At 35.1% G+C, this 20,207-nt stretch overlaps 1 protein-coding gene and 1 long non-coding RNA gene across 2 annotated transcripts in view; both read right to left on the reverse strand.

Moving 5' to 3' along the window:
* LOC128028701 (E3 ubiquitin/ISG15 ligase TRIM25) overlaps positions 1-8,716 on the reverse strand; it is a 33,166-nt gene extending 24,450 nt beyond the window's left edge. The window contains exon 1 of the mRNA XM_052615996.1: positions 8,513-8,716. The gene's annotated coding sequence lies outside the window, so the exon portion shown is untranslated. The remainder of the gene's footprint in view (positions 1-8,512) is intronic.
* A 1,946-nt stretch (positions 8,717-10,662) lies between these two features.
* LOC128028746 (uncharacterized) lies at positions 10,663-11,886 on the reverse strand. Its single transcript, XR_008187246.1, has 3 exons — positions 11,803-11,886; positions 11,656-11,703; positions 10,663-11,587 (listed from the first exon to the last, which is right to left on the reverse strand). It is a non-coding gene; the product is annotated as an uncharacterized LOC128028746 (long non-coding RNA).
* Positions 11,887-20,207: the final 8,321 nt, after the last annotated feature.

The raw sequence follows: 20,207 nt of genomic DNA on the forward strand, positions 1-20,207 counted from the left end.
TTTTACCTCTTCCCAAAAGGGAAAACCACAAACAATCAAGAATGCATGATTATATGGTGTCATGGCTTTGCAATTAAATTATGTTGTTATAATGGAAGTCAATGGGGCAAAAACAGCCACCAACAACTAATTAGGGAGAAAAAATTTAAATCTAATGCTGCACAAAAACTAACAATGCATCAAAGCCAATTTTTTTCTAATCTTTGACATGCCCAAGACTGTGATAAAAGGTAAAAAAATATCCAGTCCACAATCACTTTTTATATTGAAAATATGTAATTTTGTGTGGTTTTTTTTTTCCCAAATCAGTGACATCATTTATGAACTTGGTAATTAAAGTTAAAGTTAAAATCTTGGAATTTTTTCAAACATTTGGTAGTTTTGATCAGGACTGAGGTTGATTAATAGATTTATGCAAAAAAAAAGTGAAAAAAATATTTATCTGGTACATTTTTACAGCAGTTTAATTTAGTGGATGTTTTCATCCACGAACAACTCGAAAGGGTAGTGAATTTGGCCAGAGTGTACCGTTGAGTTTTTGAAAAAAATATGGGTCAAAATAAGATTTGTCACCATAAATCATTCCATTAGCTCAAACACAGAGAAAGTTGTGGCCAAAATAAGACTCAACTTTACCCCCTAGTGGACGAAAACGTCCCCAACAACACACAAGGGTTAAAAAACATAGAAACTCTGTATCCAACCCACCTCTACAAATGTCTACAACCCACCAAAATAAAAGTTGGTCTAACTCAAAAAAAAAAAAAAAAAAAAAAAGTAAGAAATTGCACAGTAAAATATACTTTAAAAAAATCTACAAAAACGTTATTTTAAAGGAGTATCACAACACATCTTCCTAGATGTTTTAATTTAAACTTGCCAAAACAATAACACCATTTTTTTCGAAAACAATTTCTAAAAGAACATGTGTATTTGTATAATGGTTAATTTATTATTATTGTCAGCTAAACAGTTTGCTTCCCCTCTCACACATCTTACACTCATCACCTGTGTCTTAACCTTAATGTCTTTCCTGTGATAATGCCCCTTACTTCTATCACACTTCTATCTCCTATTAAGTGAGATCACATTGTATGGTCACCTATTCCTTATATGAACTGTTTCAAATGCAAGACATTGATTGCATGAGATTAAGTTTGTAAATGGCAGCCTGTACACTTCTGTAGTGTGTACATATACTATTTATCATTAAACTGTAATAACTGTGACTAAATTCAATATACAGGTGCTGGTCATATAATTAGAATATCATCAAAAAGTTTATTTCACTAATTCCTTTCAAAAAGTGAAACTTGTATATTATATCCATTCATTACACACAGACTGATATATTTCAAATGTTTCTTTCTTTTAATTTTGATGATTATAACTGACAACTAAGGAAATCCCAAATTCAGTATCTCAGAGAATTAGAATATTGTGAAAAGGTTCAATATTGAAGACACCTGGTGACACACTCTAATCAGCTAATTAACTCAAAACACCTGCAAAGCCTTTAAATGGTCTCTCAGTCTAGTTCTGTAGACTACACAATCATGGGGAAGACTGCTGAACTTACAGTTGTCCAAAAGATGACCACTGACACCTTGCACAAGGAGGGCAAGACACAAAAGGTCATTGCAAAAGAGGCTGACTGTTCACAGAGCTCTGTGTCCAAGCACATTAATAGAGAGAAGAAGGGAAGGAAAACATGTGATTGAAAAAAGTGTACACAGCAAAATCCCCAGTGTTAATTTAGCACTCTGAGTGTGGCCTCATATAAACACTGAAGCAGAGTTATGTGTTATTATGAGTTATTATGAGTTATTGAGTTATGATTGACCATTATTGAAGACACCTGATGTTAACAAGCAGACTCACCAAACCAGAAAATCACAATTTGTGTGTCACCATTATAGTGGTCAGTGTTTGCTTTAGTTGGGATCTTGGTTTGTGACTTTCACTTTTAAAATGTGTTCGGCAAGCCAACAGCGAAAGTCATCGGGTGGTGATGATTATACAAGCCAGAAAGTAAGCCTTTTTTTGCACAGGCCTATCTAAAGGGTTAATGGTCCCACCTAGTGATCAACTGTAAAAATATATATATTTTTTTACCTCTTCCCAAAAGGGAAAACCACAAACAATCAAGAATGCATGATTATATGGTGTCACGGCTTTGCAATTAAATTATGTTGTTATAATGGAAGTCAATGGGGCAAAAACAGCCACCAACAACTAATTAGGGAGAAAAAATTTAAATCTAATGCTGCACAAAAACTAACAATGCATCAAAGCCAATTTTTTTCTAATCTTTGACATGCCCAAGACTGTGATAAAAGGTAAAAAAAAATATCCAGTCCACAATCACTTTTTATATTGAAAATATGTAATTTTGTGTGTGTGTTTTTTTTTTTCCCAAATCAGTCACATCATTTATGAACTTGGTAATTAAAGTTAAAGTTAAAATCTTGGAATTTTTTCAAACATTTGGTAGTTTTGATCAGGACTGAGGTTGATTAATAGATTTATGCAAAAAAAAATTGAAAAAAATATTTATCTGGTACATTTTTACAACAGTTTAATTTAGTGGATGTTTTCATCCACGAACAACTCGAAAGGGTAGTGAATTTGCCCAGAGTGTACCGTTGAGTTTTTGGAAAAAAAATATGGGTCAAAATAAGATTTGTCACCATAAATCATTCCATTAGCTCAAACACAGAGAAAGTTGTGTCCAAAATAAGACTCAACTTTACCCCTTAGTGGACGAAAACGTCCCCAACAACACACAAGGGTTAAAAAAAATAGAAACTCTGTATCCAACCCACCTCTACAAATGTCTACAACCCACCAAAATAAAAGTTGGTCTAACTCAAAAAAAAAAAAAAAATGTAAGAAATTGCACAGTAAAATATACTTTAAAAAATCTACTAAAACGTTATTTTAAAGGAGTATCACAACACATCTTCCTAGATGTTTTAATTTAAACTTGCCAAAACAATAACACCATGTTTTTCGAAAACAATTTCTAAAAGAACATTTGTATAATGGTTAATTTATTATTATTGTCAGCTAAACAGTTTGCTTCCCCTCTCACACATCTTACACTCATCACCTGTGTCTTAACCTTAATGTCTTTCCTGTGATAATGCCCCTTACTTCTATCACACTTCTATCTCCTATTAAGTGAGATCACATTGTATGGTCACCTATTCCTATTCAAATGCAAGACATGTGCTGGTCATATAATTAGAATATCATCAAAAAGTTTATTTATTTCACTAATTCCTTTCAAAAAGTGAAACTTGTATATTATATCCATTCATTACACACAGACTGATATATTTCAAATATTTCTTTCTTTTAATTTTGATGATTATAACTGACAACTAAGGAAAATCCCAAATTCAGTATCTCAGAGAATTAGAATATTGTGAAAAGGTTCAATATTGAAGACACCTGGTGACACATTCTGATCAGCTAATTAACTCAAAACACCTGCAAAGCCTTTAAATGGTCTCTCATTCTAGTTCTGTAGACTACACAATCATGGGGAAGACTGCTGAACTTACAGTTGTCCAAAAGATGACCACTGACACCTTGCACAAGGAGGGCAAGACACAAAAGGTCATTGCAAAAGAGGCTGGCTGTTCAGAGAGCTCTGTGTCCAAGCACATTAATAGAGAGGAGAAGGGAAGGAAAACATGTGATCGAAAAAAGTGTACACAGCAAAATCCCCAGTGTTAATTTAGCACTCTGAGTGTGGCCTCATATAAACACTGAAGCAGAGTTATGAGTTATTATGAGTTATTATGAGTTATTGAGTTATGATTGACCATTATTGAAGACACCTGATGTTAACAAGCAGACTCACCAAACCAGAAAATCACAATTTGTGTGTCACCATTATAGTGGTCAGTGTTTGCTTTAGTTGGGATCTTGGTTTGTGACTTTCACTTTTAAAATGTGTTCGGCAAACCAACAGCAAAAGTCATCGGGTGGTGATGATTATGTTTTAATGTAATCGTTGTTAGACCTGAATTGCTGAGCTACTTTAAACTCTTTTTGTTAAGTAAAACATCCCTTACTGATTGTAACAGCTTTGTTTCCTCAATGAAAGAGTCTGTATTTTCTGTACACTTTGCAGGTATCTTTTTGCAAGTGATTCTGAATTTTTTTTTTTTTTAAGTCTTTATTTTAGGCACGCACAGATAACAAGAATCAGCGTATGAATCTCAACAAAGGTGACAAATAGCATTTTCAGATAAACAGATATACTCTGAAAATCACAAAACTAGATAATTTTTTTTTTTACATAAAAACAGCAAAAATAAAATATACTTAGAATAAAAAGTTAAAAAGATAGTTCAGCTCATAATTTATTCATGCTGCAATGACAAAGGACAAATAGTTCAAACCAAAATCAATACCACTTGATTGCATTTGCTGTGGTCTGTCTCTATGTTAAAAACCAGTTACCACAGCCACACAAAGTCTAAAAGAAAATAACTGGAGGGTCAAGATCCCAACTAAAGCAAACACTGACCACTATAATGGTGACACACAAATTGTGATTTTCTCGTTTGGTGATTCTGCTTGTTAACATCAGGTGTCTTCAATAATGGTCAATCATAACTCAATTAACTTCTTAATTATCTCATTAACTTCAACTCTGCTTCAGTGTTACTTTTAACACTGCTTCAGTGTTTATATGAGTCCACACTCAGAGTGTTAAATTAACACTGGGGATTTTGCTGTGTATAAGCAATATGGATAACTGCACCCTGGAGAGGATTGTGAAACAAAACCCATTCAAAAATGTGGGGGAGATTCACAAAGAGCTGGAGTAAGTGCTTCAAGAACCACTATGCACAGACATATGAAACCCACCTAGAAATGTTTAATGTTCTAGGAACGTTTTCAGTGGCTAGTTTTATTTTAGTTCCCAGAAGGTTCTACTAAAAGTTAGGATAACATTCTCTAAAAACATTCTAAAAATGTCTATTGATAACATTGTTAAAACATTATTCTCTAACATTCTAATAAAGATTCCCATCACACTAGATATGGACTGACATTGCTCAGAAGTCAAATGTTGGTTGAAAGTGAAAACCCAACTTCTGTTTGATGTCAAACTCTAGCGAAAATACTCCAAAAACAGTATTACCAACTTCACTTATTATAAACAAGATTTATTTCTGTCATAAATGTAAAAAAGTTCTTATTGAGATTAACAGAGGTGTTGATGGTTTATTGAAAATAATAGTTTAGTTTGACTAGGTACTTAGGCAGTATGACTCTTTCAGTTACGGTTCATTTAACTGCTGCAACTATATTTGTTGCAGCGAAAACAGTGAGAGACAAATGTCATCAGGTGATGTTGGTTACTTACTAATATTAAAAATTTCCTCATGTAGTAATCTGGCCAGCTTGATTTATCTGGAGTTCTATGCTATTAATTTAATATTAGTGACTATAGCAGATGCAATGCATAAGATCATACAAATGTATATCATATTTTGTCTGTTCTTTTTAAAGTACATTGTTAATGAACCAGAGAAAGGTTAGACACACAGAGACCTCAAGAATTACTGTATGGATCTCAACAATGGTGACATGCTTCATGCCGTGGTGCATTCTGGGTGACATGGATGAGTTTTGTGTGATGTACCCAGAATACATTGCAGCATGAAGCATGTCACCATTATTGAGATTCATAAACTGAATCCTGATGTTTGTGTGACAAAAGAAAAGAGTATATGTTTTCAAATCATTAAAATAATCTGCTTTAAGTTACTCATCAGCAAGCAACCAGCACCATCAAACCACATGTATTCTTGCTGTTTTTGCCACAATAAAGATTACAGCAGTTAAAGAACAACACTGATAAGTCAAGTGTCAAATTGCACAACTAAAGACAACACTTACCAACATTATGGTGACATCAGACCAAACTATTACTTTAAACAAGGCGAGGCAAGGCATCCGCTTAAATCTTAATTAGAATGTTAGGGGATAATGTTCTAATAATGTTATTAATAAACATTTTTGGAATGTTTTTAGAGAATATTATCCTATCTTTTGAGAGAACGTTCTGGGAACAAAAATAAAACTACCCGCTAAAAACATTGTTAGAACAATCATAGTAATGTTCTGAGAACATTTTTAGAACACAAAAATTCTAGCTGGGAAGACATGGGTTTCAGCTTCGCATTCCTTGTGTCAAGCCAATCTTGAACAACAGACAGCATCAGAATCGTCTTGCTTCAAAAAGGACTGGACTGCTGCTGAGTGGTCCAAAGTTAGGTTCTCTGATTAAAGTAAATTTTGCATTTCCTTTGGAATTCAGGATCCCAGAGTCTGGAGGAAGAGAGTAGAGGCACACAATCCAACTTCATGCTTTCTGCTGCTGACCAACTTTATGGAGATGCAGATTTCATTTTCCAAAATGACTTTGCACCTGCACATAGTGCCAAATCTACCAGTACCTGGTTTAATGACCATGGTATCCCTGTTCTTAATTGGCCAGCAAACTCGCCTGACCTTAACCCCATAAAAAGTCTATATGTTATTGTGAAGAGGAAGATGTGATATGCCAGACCCAAGAAAGCAGAAGAGCTGAAGGCCACTATCAGAGCAACCTGGGCTCTCATAACACCTGAGCAATGCCACAGACTGATCGACTCCATGCCACGCTGCATTGCTGCAGTAATTCAGGCAAAAGGAGCCCCAACTAAGTATTGAGTGCTGTACATGCTCATATTTTTCATGTTCATACTTTTCAGTTGGCCAAGATTTCTAAAAATCCTTTCTTTGTATTGGTCTTAAGTTATATTCTAATTTTCTGAGATACTGAATTTGGGATTTTCCTTAGTTGTCAGTTATAATCATCAAAATTAAAAGAAATACACATTTGAAATAAACCAGTCTGTGTTTAAGGAATTAATATAAAATACAAGTTTCACTTTTTGAATGGAATTAATGAAATAAATCAACTTTTTGATGATATTATAATTATATGACCAGCACCTGTATGTACGTCTGCCATATGTTGCCACCCCTCAAAATTCCTGCCCCTTTCTTGACACCCCATCAATATTTTTCCAGATGGTTGTGCCCCTGAACAGCTCAGGACATTGACTTTTTGTTCATCAGACCATTTAATGAGGAGTAAGGACATCCTTTTTGAATCAGAAAAGTAGCTTCATTAACAGCAAACTGTGATAATGTGTCATGGTCAGTGTAATGCTTCACAATTCAATTTTCAGACAACATGGAGCAAATGCAAAAATAAAATAAAAAAATAAACCAAACATTCATTTTTTCTATTTCTTTCAGGTACTTCATAAATTAACAATTGCCATTTTCTTACCTTTTTTAAATTTTACTTTTTCTAAATTGTGACTTCAGAAATGTTCATTTTATAAATAAAATCGAAACAATTTTCTATTTGTAAATTTTTTTTATATCTTACAATTTGCACTGTGGGCTGTACCATTAGCGCGGGGATATGCCGCAGACTATTTTACAAACATTTAACGTGGCTTAATCTATCCTACTAAAACAGTGAAACTGGAAGACACACCTTATTAATCAAGCAGAAAAAGAGAACAGCCCAGACCATGAAAGCAAATTGTGGGCCTACGCAACACGCAAGTTTCCTGTGAAGTGACTTCCTCCCAACTATCTGCCACACACACACACACACACACACACACAAACACACACAACCACCGGGGGACATTCTAAAATGCATAATGTGGCTTAATGCATTACCACTGTGTTTTTAAAGGACCAAGTTCAGTAAACACATTATTAATAAAGGATATAATGTACAGGCATGCAGGCGAGTCCAGAATTAGAACGCAACATGTTTAATTGCGCATTAAATGTTTTCCTCCCAAGGGAAAAGTTTAAAGTGGCGTATGCATTAAAACGGTTTTTAAATGACCAAACTCAATAAACATTATTAACATAGGCTAAAGCTTTATTCATAAACAGCAGCCACAAAAATCTGTCTATATATAGTGGGTACGGAAAGTATTCAGACCCCCTTTAATTTTTCACTCTTTGTTATATTGCAGCCATTTGCTAAAATAATTTATGTTAATTTGTTTTCCTCATTAATGTACACACAGCAACCCATATTCACATAAAACACAGAGTTGTTGACATTTTCGCAGATTTATTAGAAAAGAAAAACTGAAATATCACATGGTCCTAAGTATTCATAACTAACATTTAAATTTACATTTATATTTACATTTAATCATTTATCATTTTATCCAAAGTCACTTACAAATGAGAACAACAGAAGCAGTCAGGTCAACAAGAGAACAACAACAGTATACAAGTGCCATGACAAGTCTCAGTTAGTCTAGTACAGAACGCATAGCCAGTTTTTTTTGTTTGTTTTTTTTTATGAAAAGACGTAAGAAACACAATTTAAACCAAAACTTTTCTAGCAGTGACGATCACACAGTAGTCTAATGAGAAAACGAGACAAAACACTTACAAGCTGCGGTCCTTCTCTGTTGCTCGGCTGTTTCTTCTTCAATTTAAATGATTTTAGCAAATGGCAGCAATATAACAGTGAAAATTTGAAGGGGGTCTGAATACTTTCTGTACGCAACGGAAAATTTGACAGAAATGTCAATTATTTTAGGAAGTGGCTAAAAAAAGTTAATGTTTGATTTCAGTTTCAGTTTGTATTTGCACCATATGGTCTGAAAACTGAATTTTGAAGCGTTGCGCGGATCTGTCAGTCTGTTGTACTTTGGTGTTTCTGTCTCTGTTGGCATTTGCATTTACTTCCATTTACAGACGCAGTTTGTGTTTGTTATCAGTTTTACCAGATCTTTTCCTGGCATTTGCTTAAATTCACATCTAATCATTCCGTGTAATTAAGTCATTTTGTCATCCATTTCGTCATATTCTGTGCCTATGTTGTATTTTAAGATCGGTCTCCTTCACAGACAAAGCTTAAGCCAAGTCCCAGACTAAAATGCAAGTTTGAGCTGTGTTAACCAAAAATAACTTGCTCTGACAGATCTTAAAATATGTCAGTGTCATTGTTTTGTCTCAAGCTGCACACCAGTAATGTTTTTCCTAAGGCTTTTTATAATTTTTTTTGAAATATCCTAATTTTACTAAGGCCTAATCATCTATTAAAAGCTCATCCCTGTTGATTTTTTATTTTTAGGACCATTTGATCTATTTTTCATCATCAATATAACATTATTTGAGGGTGCAACCCTGATGAAAAATCTATGTTAAACATTGATTCAATGATAATTTGGTTGATGCATTAACATTGACTCAGCGGTGATTCAGTGTTGGTCTGCTATCTAACCATTAATGGTTTTTCTCCAGAATGAACTCTCAAGTGTACATTACGTGTGTTTGTGTGTGAAACTCTTCACACACTCATCACATGCATATGGCTTCTCTCCAGTGTGGTTTCACATGTCAAGTTCAAGACTGCGTTTGCTCGAGGAACTCTTTGCACACTAAGAGCAGGTTAAAGATTTCTTGGCTCTTCTTTTAAAAATGTCTTTTTAGTCTTCGAGCGACTCAAAGCTTTTCCTTGTTTTGATGTTTCTCCTTCACTTCACTCAGTTCTTCACTCTCTTCGTTCTCTTCCTTCAAGGCTTAGTTGAAAAGGGAAAAGGGTTGAAATTTATTTACACTACATTAAATTTCAAAGAGAGAAATATGAGAAATATAAGGACATAAAAGTTACATAAGTAGTTACTTATGAACATTTTTAAGATTACATAGGGGGTTACATCTGAATAATTTCACACACACCCACATATAGGTTTAATTGATTTATTTTCCAAATGGCAGTGACTGCTCTAAAATATGAGACACAAATATTTCAGGACTTCAGGACACAGAATAGGACATATTTATACTATAACTGTTTCATTTCCTTTTTTCTGGTTTATGTACTGTAATTGTACATGGTGCTGCTAAAGTCTGATGTTGTGGTGATGTGCTTTAAAATTCAATTATTACAATCTTAATTCAAGTGATGAAGGATTCTTGAAAGTCTGACAGTAATGAGTGTTGAGTTCTGCTGTAAGGTGAACCCTGCCTGCTTTAAAATGTTTTGAAATAAGTTACAGTTGAAAACATTTGTTAGAAATTTAGAAAAGTAATCAAATGCAATCAGTTACATTACTTTAATAATGTAATTGAATTAGTTACACTACTTATTCAATTTTCAATAGGCTTACTAATCTATAACCTATTACATTTTCAAAGTAACCTTCCCAGCACTGTCAGAGGTTATGAATAATAATATTTAATAAACAATATTAATTGAAATAGTAGTTCCATAAGATAACTTAGCCATAGTACTAACCAAGCTACAACTATGAAGTATGCCATCCCACGCTTGCTATTGTAACCTCTATAAAATTTCAGTGTCACAGTCATTCAAAGAAAGAGCAAAAAATGTTTTAGCAGAAGCTCGTAAAATCCCCAAATTTCTCTTGGTGAGTAATATGAGAGAATCAGGTGGTGAAGTGTCTCTTAAGAAGAGAACGGAGAGAAGATCAGCTGACTCTGCTGACAATAACTCTTAAAAAGTTAAGTGGAACAAGTCGGAAAAAAGAAAGAGTTTTAGGCTGATTCTGATAAAAGTCAAAGGATGATGCACTATTGAATGAACAATGTTTCCGCTTCAGCCTAAAACCTCAACGCTGTTCTCAGGCTCATAAGGGAAAATACACAGATCTACCAATTTCTAAAACTGGTTATCAGAGATGGGCATAATACATGAACATTTATTTTAAATAAAAATACAAAATACTGTGTGTAATAAAAAAAAAAAAAATACAAGTGCATTATTTAGTAGTTTGAAAATACAAAAAATACATGTGAAATTGGCAGTGCAGGTGTATCTATAGGCTAAACACTATCTGGACCTATTCTGGAGAAACAAACAAACACACACACATTTCAGTGTGTATTGAGAAATAAAAGCACATTTATTTCATGTTAAGTTTATTTTGTTGTATATAAAGTTTATTCAAATGAGAAAGTTTATCTTAAATTTAAATTTTTTAATTAGAATTTGCTAACAGTTTTGTTGTTGTTGTTGTTGTTGTTGTTGTTGTTTTTTACACGAATGATAAAACCACAAAAGGACTATTTCTCTCAAATATTGTTCACAAATCTGTGTAAATCTGTTTTAATGAGCACTTCTCCTTTGCCGAGATAATCCATCCACTTCACAGGTGTGGCAAATCAAGATGCTGATTAGACAGCATGATTATTATAGGAAGAAAGAGAGAGCACAATACTCAGAATAAAATACAAACACATTTATACACATATTACGTCATCAGAATGTAACAGATTCAACTGCATTAATGAAAGAGACACAGAAATGGAAATAAATGTCCAGAAGCTCAGAATAAAGCAAAACTCCCTCGACCGAGCGATCCTGAGTTTGATTCATGTTCTTCAGGATGAAGATCATCTTCTTGACACCGAATCTTTGAAGTGCTCAGATTCAGATTGATTCAGTGAAACAGATTCATCAGATCTGAGCTTCATTTGGGCACCAGATTCAGGATCCCTGTGAGAAACACATTCAGTTTCAGCAGATGAAGATTCATCATTGGTTTAAACACCATCCACACTCACCTCTCTACATCACGCTGACAGATGCTTGGTGCTTCCTTCTGAAAACAACTGAAAACAGAATAATGTTTATTATTAAACATTTCCATCAGAGTCTTTATCAGTTATGACTAGTGTGTGATTTACTGACTGAACTGAGATCAGTCTCACCTGAAGATCCTTTTACGCAGCAAGAAACAGAGAAATGCCAGAACAATGATGATGAAAAGAGCCAAAAGCCACCACAGCTGATCTATACAAGTGATACAACATAAAGTCAGCTGATCTATAAAGATAAGTGATTTTTAGAAGAGGTTTAAAGCTGTTTTACCTGAATGTAGGAAATCTGGAGTCACTTCATTAAGATCATATTTAAAAACACAATGATCACAAATATGAGACAGTATGACAGAAAACAAACAGCTGCTGAGACTGAAACTGGATTGAGTGTGAATCCAATCTGCAGTGTTTTATAGTGAATAATCAAACATTTTTCAGCTGAAACTCACCTGAGTTTGGATTCACTGCAGTTTCATTCCTCACTGAAAAACAGTGATCATGATTCACTTGAAGCACAAAATATTCAATGAAACACTGAGTTTGATCTCAATCAGTACACACTGATGTGTTTTACCGTTTCTCTCACCTCTGAACATGATCTCATGAGTGAAATGAGCCTGAAATGAAAGAGAGCATCATTAAAGCAGCATTTATAATAATAAATTAATATTAAACATGAATTGTTGTGAGAGAAATTGAGCTTATTTACTCCAGCAGAATCACAGCGGATCTCATGCTTCAGATTCACACAGTCAGACGTGACCAGACGATCAGATGAGACAGATATAACAGGATCAATCACTGTTTGAGGATCTGATGGATCTGCTATCATAACTCCATCCTGATCAAATAAAACAGATGAGAACAATATAATGTGTGTGTGTATAATGGTGTAATATGAGGACAGAAACACACTCACCTCTAAATACCAGCTCTGCTCACAGTCAACACTGAGTGTATGGTTGTTGAAAACCACATACACAAACCCCAGAGACGTGTGAAGATCTCCACATGTTACTGTGACGTTCATTTTTTTCATCAAACGGGAAGCTGTTGTGGTTTGACCTAAAAACCATATACACTCATGTTTAAAAGAAAATAAAAAGTGATGTCTAAAATAACAGTGTCTGTTCTTCAGACAACGCTTAGGACAAATGTTGAAGTTTCTTTACACACAATCGTATAAAAAGCTGTTTAATTTGATTAGAGTTAAAATCCAAGTATCAGTCAGTGAAAGACTCACCAATATATTTCAACCACATTTTATGAAAGAGATTTTAAAGTCTAGACCACTGTTTGGTGGTACAAGAGATACAGTAACATTGAGCATTTCACTTATGTCAGTCTTTGTAATAAAGTGAAAGTGAAGTGACATTCAGCCAAGTATGGTGACCCATACCCAGAATTCATGCTCTGCATTTAACCCATTCAAACTTCACACACACAGAGCAATGAACACAAACACACACTGTGAGCACACACCCGGAGCAGTGGGCAGCGATTTATGCTGCGGCGCCCGGGGAGCAGTTTCAGGTTCAGTGCCTTGCTCAAGGGCACCTAAGTCGTGGTATTGAAGGTGGAGAGAGAACTGTACATGCACTCCCCCCACCCACAATTCCTGCCGGCCCGGGACTAGAACTCACAACACTTCGATTGCGAGTAATGACTATTTTCAAATCAATTTTCATTACTGCCCCCCCCCCCCCAAAAAAAAATAAATAAAATAAACAACAACTATCCAATCCAAAAACCCACCTTTTTTTACATTAGATCTCTAAACTTGTTAATAAAACACTGTTATTAAAAGTTTGATACCTCAAAATGACCATGAAAATTAAATACCTCAAGCAGCTCTTCTGTTGAAACGATCTGACTGTTGCGAGCAGAGAGCAGGTGCTGAATAAAGTTAAACAGAAAGTGTGTGAAGTGTCTGTGAGTGCTTTATCTAATCATCTCGCCCACTCCAGGTTTGCGATTTATGACACATCAGAATGAAGAATTGTACAAAAACACTTCATGCAACATTCGGACAGAATACATAGAAACTGAGAATGTGACAGGATGTGTTTTTTTTTTTTTTTTTTTGCGGTATTGTTTAAGCTAAACTTAGACATCATCTGCAATCACTTAACACGTCGCGCACACACACACACACACACACACACACAGTAAAATACCAACCAACCAAGTTCTCCATCCCAAAACGACCATAAAGGTCATTTGTCACCATCCTCATTTGTCACTATACGAACGTTCCCTAAATTAGTGCTCCTATTGGCAGCACATTGTGGGTTTATTTTAATATGTTTGCTATTTGCATTTTTTACTTTTTGTGTTTTAAACTCTCCCAGCTGTTCGAAATATTTTGCTAAAAAGATAAGGATTTTAGATGTCTTCGAGACATGCACTGTAAAACCCGATACCTTTTGAGTAAACAGATTGCCTTGATTTAAACCATGTAAGTTTTAAAACTTTGCATTTAAGTAATTAAGTGATTAACTAAGTGCTGATTGAGAATTAGTGATGAACAGCTGCTGTTAACAAACAGAATCACTGAAGAAAAGAGAAACACAAGAACTACTACAACTGACTTCAGACACAGACTTAGATGAAATCAACTGAAATAAAATACATGAAATCTCTCAAGATCTGATTAAACAACCCCACAAACAGCATCACCAGCTCCACTTATTAATAACCAGACTGACTTTATTTCTGTCAGACGTCTACAGAAGATCTTATTGAGAATGAACTAAGGTTTAGATGTTGATTTATTGTTTCATTTGAAGTAACCATGTTAGAGATCAGTGTCTGCTTTAGTTGGGCTCTTGACCTTTGATTTCTGTCTTAGTTTTTTCTCTGGCTGTTATAACCGTGTGTTTCTAAAACATATTTGTGGTAACTCAAACACCCAGAAGAAATGCCATCAGGTGTTAACCTGTATCTAGGTGTAGATTGGTATTACTTCATGATAATCATCAATTATTGAACTGTACAGAGTCTAATCTCTGATGGGATAGGAGTTGTGTAATTTGATTGATTATAGTAAAAGTGATTCTGTGATAATCAGCAGTGTTGAGTACTCGAGACTCGGACTCAGTCTTGGACTCGGTCTCGAGACCGTATTTTAATGGTCTCGGTCTTGTCATGGACTCGTGTGCATTTTGACTCGGTATTGACTCGGACTCGAACATATTAGGAATCGGACTTATGCCCGAGTCCACTCGAGTCCCAATCAAAATATTTCATGATTATTACTGTATGTTAATGTTTATTTAAATTGATGTATGTTTGAGACATCCAATGACTGGTGATTTTCTTTTGACGTGAGACGTTAGGCCAGCGACACACTGGATGTGTGGCGCAAGCGTCTCAGCTGCGTGGCGTGTCTGTTTTTAATTCGGCTCCCATGTTAACAGGTTAGATCTTGCAGACTGCCTGCGTGAGACGCGCGGAAAACCCGTGCATGCTAGAAATAGAACCGACGCCTATTTTTCACGCGACACGCGTGCATGTTGGAAGCGTTTCCAGGCAAAATATACTAGGAAAATGTGTTTATATGTCATTTTGTACACAAATACATATTAATTCATGACATTTTGATATTTAAAAGGCTATAGGTTGGCATAAATTCAGATATAAATGTAATTTAAAAAATAAATTAATAAGGAACGATTTTCAAATATTGCACCTGTCAAACATACTCTATACTGTTGACGGTGTCCTATCAGTAGGTGTGTTAAAAAAAAAAAAAAAAAAAAAAAAAAAAAAAGTTGATGTTGTCATGAAGACAAGAGCCTGGTCTGTCGGCGGTCTCCCTCTATGTCACCTATAGCAGCAGCAGCGCGCCAGCGCCGCGTCAGACACGCTTCTGGTGTGTAAAGACACAGAAAACGCGAAGCAGCCACCACGCTTCTAGCACGCAGCAGAGACGCCACGCAGCCAGTGTGTCACCGGCCTTAAGTTACCCTCCTGCCATCCGCCTGAAGTGATCCCGCTTTACAGAAAGCCACATCGCTACATTATTTCTCTCAACTGTGTTATTTTTACAAAGTAGGACAAAATGGTCACAGAAAAAAAACAAATATCGTTTAATTAAATTATATAATGAATACAGACACAGACTGACTGTCTCAACACTAAACATCTCCCCCCCAAAACATGTCTGACAGAATGCATTGAACTTATATGGCATTTCAACCAGCTTTCTTCCCCTGGCACATACACACTTTTGTATGAAATTTTTCTGGACAGTCAGTCGGCTCTTGTGTGTATGCCCTCCGTAACTAAAAACAAATTGGACTAGTGTGTATTTTACCCTGCATTAAAACGCACCATCCAGGGAAATTAGCATTAGATTAGAAAGTGATAAAATGGTAACTGTTGTCAGTCCCCGCTTCCTCTGCACCAGTAGAGAGTGTTTTTAGTCGGGGTGGATTGATCATGAGACCACATCGTGCTCAGTTGGGTAGCAGGATGGTCTCCTCACTTATTTTTTTGAAAAGTAATTATGCCCATCTGTAATCTTCACAACATCTAAAGTGCACATAATCCAAGACATTGTAAGGATATTAGCAGTCATTAGTTAAGCTTCAAGGTGTTATGTAAAAGCTGTTACAGTTGAACATTTACAGGTATAGTGGTACAGTAATGTTACTTGTACTAGAAAGGTTATATGGATGTGTATAGTGGTACAACGATGTTATGTGAAAATGAGCACTTAATATTGACAAGTTACAATTCATAATACTAATAAAATTACCTTTACACCACATACTATGTGGCCCTTTTACCCTTTATTGTTTCCACCAAACATTTACATACTCTTGAAGATTTCTTTAGGTCTTGTCAAAGATCCAATCTCTCTGGTCTTGGTTTTGACTCGGACTCGACCCTCTCTGGACCCGATCTCGAATGAGCTGGTCTCGACTACAACACTGATAATCAGTTAGTATGACCGACTTTTCAATCAGTTTGGTCTTCTACTGTGTCTAACAGTCACACAAAGACATCAATAATCAGAATATGAACCTCAACAATGGTGACCATAAAAAAAAAAAAAAAAAAATGCTGCAGAGCATGCTGGGAGCCATGGATGAGTTTTGTACTACAATAGTACCCAGCATGCATTGCAGCAAGTTTTTTCGTCACCATTGTAGAGGTTCCTATTCTGATTATTAATGTCTGTGTTTAACCAACTACTGTAAAAATGAATGTGTACAAAATGTTTATGAAATCATTTTTATATTAACTGATTATCACAGAATCACCGGCTCGTAGTGTCTTTTTAACTAGAACCACTTCTACTAATTACACAACACCTACTTCATCAGAGATTAGACTCCATTCAGATCAATAATTGGGAATAATAAATATTATAAAGTATAACAACCTACACCTAGATACAGGTTAACACCTGATGGCTTTTCTTCTGGGCTTTTGAGTTACAACAAATGTGTTTTAGAAACACACAGTTATAACAACCAGAGAAAAGACTAAGACAGAAGTCAAGGGTCAAGAGCCCAACTAAAGCAAACACTGATCTCTAACATGGTTACTTCAAATGAAACAATAAATCAACATCTAAACCTTAGTTCATTCTCAATAAGATCTTCTGTAGACGTCTGACAGAAATAAAGTCAGTCTGGTTATTAATAAGTGGAGCTGGTGATGCTGTTTGTGGGGTTGTTTAATCAGATCTTGAGAGATTTCATGTATTTTATTTCAGTTGATTTCATCTAAGTCTGTGTCTGAAGTCAGTTGTAGTAGTTCTTGTGTTTCTCTTTTCTTCAGTGATTCTGTTTGTTAACAGCAGCTGTTCATCACTAATTCACAATTATCACTCAATTAATTACTTAATTGCAATGTATATCTTCTTTCAGTGAACTCAACTGAATTAAGTTCAGAGTACTCATAACTGTTAGTTTTTTTCAACTTAAATGGTTTAAGGCAATCGGTTTCCTCAAATGGTTTGAGTTAACATAACTTAAGGATATCTGTTTACTCAAACGATTTGAGTTAAGTTTACTTGTCGAGTTTTACAGTGTGGAGGGTTTCCACTTTCCACCCATCTCGTAAAGTAGTTGATCGTCCCGTGTGAGATATTAATTTGTGGGAATGTGATAAAATGTTGTGGCTTTGAGGTCCTGTCATTGGGAAACATCTCAAATGTTGTTGTTTTTTGCTTTCTCTCGCTACTCATTTTTGAATGTGGCTATTTTTTAGGACCATTTAACATTTTCAAATCATGTCCATTATAATGATTATCTTTTTTTTTCACATACTAAGTGCTTTTATCAAGTTTTGTATGATTCTGATAAGGTAAAAAAATAAAATAAATTCCAAATACTTCACTCATCTCTGTGTTGTTTTCTTCTGGCAGGACGGCGGATCTGGCGTTACTCAGGCTCTGATCTGGACCCTGGGTTCCCCATGAAGAGCAGTGATCTGGGTTTGCCGAATCACTCTGACTGTGCCTTCTTCTACCATCCTCTGGGACACATGGTGCTCTTCAGAGGATCCCGCTACTATGTCCTGAACCTGGAGTCTCTCAGCGTGGAGCCGTACTATCCTCGTGCCCTGCAGGACTGGAAGGGGCTTCCACGCGGACTCAACGGGGTCTTGACTCGACCGGACGGAAAGCTGTATTTCTTTAAAGAGCAGCAGTACTGGAGGTTTGATCCTGGAAAGGTGCGGATCACTGCAGGATATAATTGCTTGTTATGTTTGTTAATGTTAATTTATTTAGAATTTTACCTAAAAATTATGTAAACTAAAATTAATTATACTTGGACTCACGATAATGTGTCTTTTAGATAAGCATGTCAATATTTTATAATTATCTTATTGTAAATATTGTCCATTTATGTGTCTAGAGATTGGAATTATTTAAAAACATGCTTAAATTAAAATGAGAAATGTTGCCTTTGAAACTGAAATATGTTGGCTTGAATACGTAGCAAATTATTTTTTCATTTTAATAAAGGTGGTGTAATGTCAGTGCTAATAATAATTTCAATGCTTATTAACTCTTTTCCTGCCATCATTTTTGAAAAACGTTGACAGCCAAAGATGGTTTTTAATTTTTTAGTTTTATTGTAGCTTAAAGCATTCTTTTTTATCAACACTTGAATAAGTAGATTCCTAAAATGTTTTAATTTTGAACAAAAAGGTTAGAAAATCACATTTTTATCAAAAACTACATTTTGGATAGTATTCAGTACGATTATCAAAAGCATAAATCCAGTAAATCGCTTCCATCAACACCTCCAAAGCTTGCACAGCCACATATCTCCTGGGATCATCCTTTTACTCCATAACATTATGCAGTTTTCATTTATATGCTGCCTATTGCTGATAATCACATTATGCATCTACTTACATAAGAATAGCTAGTTTTTCTGTCTTGTTTACGCGTGTTTGTTTTCAGGAGGTTTTGTACTCATGCAGAAGATGTGTAATAGCGCCCCCACATGTATGACAGTAAAAACACAACTGTTATTTTGTGAACCAACATCAGCATCAGAGTACTGGCTGTCTTTGTCACACATCATTTTATTTGAAAACTAGGTTGCTGCTGGAAGAGGTGCTAGTGAGGCCAGCAGGGGGCGCTCACCCTGTGGTCTGTGTGGGTCCTAGCGCCCCAGTGTAGTGATGGGGACACTATACTGTCAACAAGCACCGTCCTTCGGATGAGACGTTAAACCAAGGTCCTGACTCTCTGTGGTCATTAACCTGTTAAATGTCACCGTCCCGTATACGGGACGCCTAAATTTACTTCAATATATTACAATTATATCCTAATCTAATCATGACAAACTATATATCGTTGGAAAGGTCTAAGACTCCTAAATAGATATTTGACCATGTTTTGTTGTTAAAAATTATGAAGGAACAGTAAAAGATTAATTTATAAAAAGAGTGCACCTCAAAACATATACATCATAACAGGAGTTCTGACCTTTGTCACAAAAAATCTACTCCGCTTCCTTTTTCCCTATCACATGTTTTAGTAATCATCATAAATTATATATCATTTGAAAGCTTATATACTCCAAATTCATCTTATGAAAACCATTTTGAAATCGGACACTGCGTTACCATGGAAATCATACTTTAAAATCTTTTAGCGTGGTCCTCCCCCTTAGTGGGAGGGGTCATATTCCAAATATATTACGGTCTTTTAGAATCAAAACTTTTCATAATCTTGACAAAATACATATCGTTGGAAAGGTCTGAGTCTCAAGATTCCATATTTGGTGGTTATTTTGTCATAGACATAATATTGAGAGAGAAATTGATACATTTGTGACAAACAAATTCATCCAAAAAATTCAATGGAGTTTCAATGGCCCCCGGTGGCTTTTTGTGGTATAACACCTAAACAAAATTGCAAATGAACCTACATTTTTTTTATATCAACTTCAAATTTGGATCACAACTTATTTAGACATATGGCTTTAATTTTATAGCAATTTTGGATTAAAACATATTTTATAAAATATTTATTTTATATA

The sequence above is a fragment of the Carassius gibelio genome, chromosome A15, assembly GCF_023724105.1.
Source record: "Carassius gibelio isolate Cgi1373 ecotype wild population from Czech Republic chromosome A15, carGib1.2-hapl.c, whole genome shotgun sequence".
NCBI classification, from domain to species: Eukaryota; Metazoa; Chordata; class Actinopteri; order Cypriniformes; family Cyprinidae; genus Carassius; species Carassius gibelio.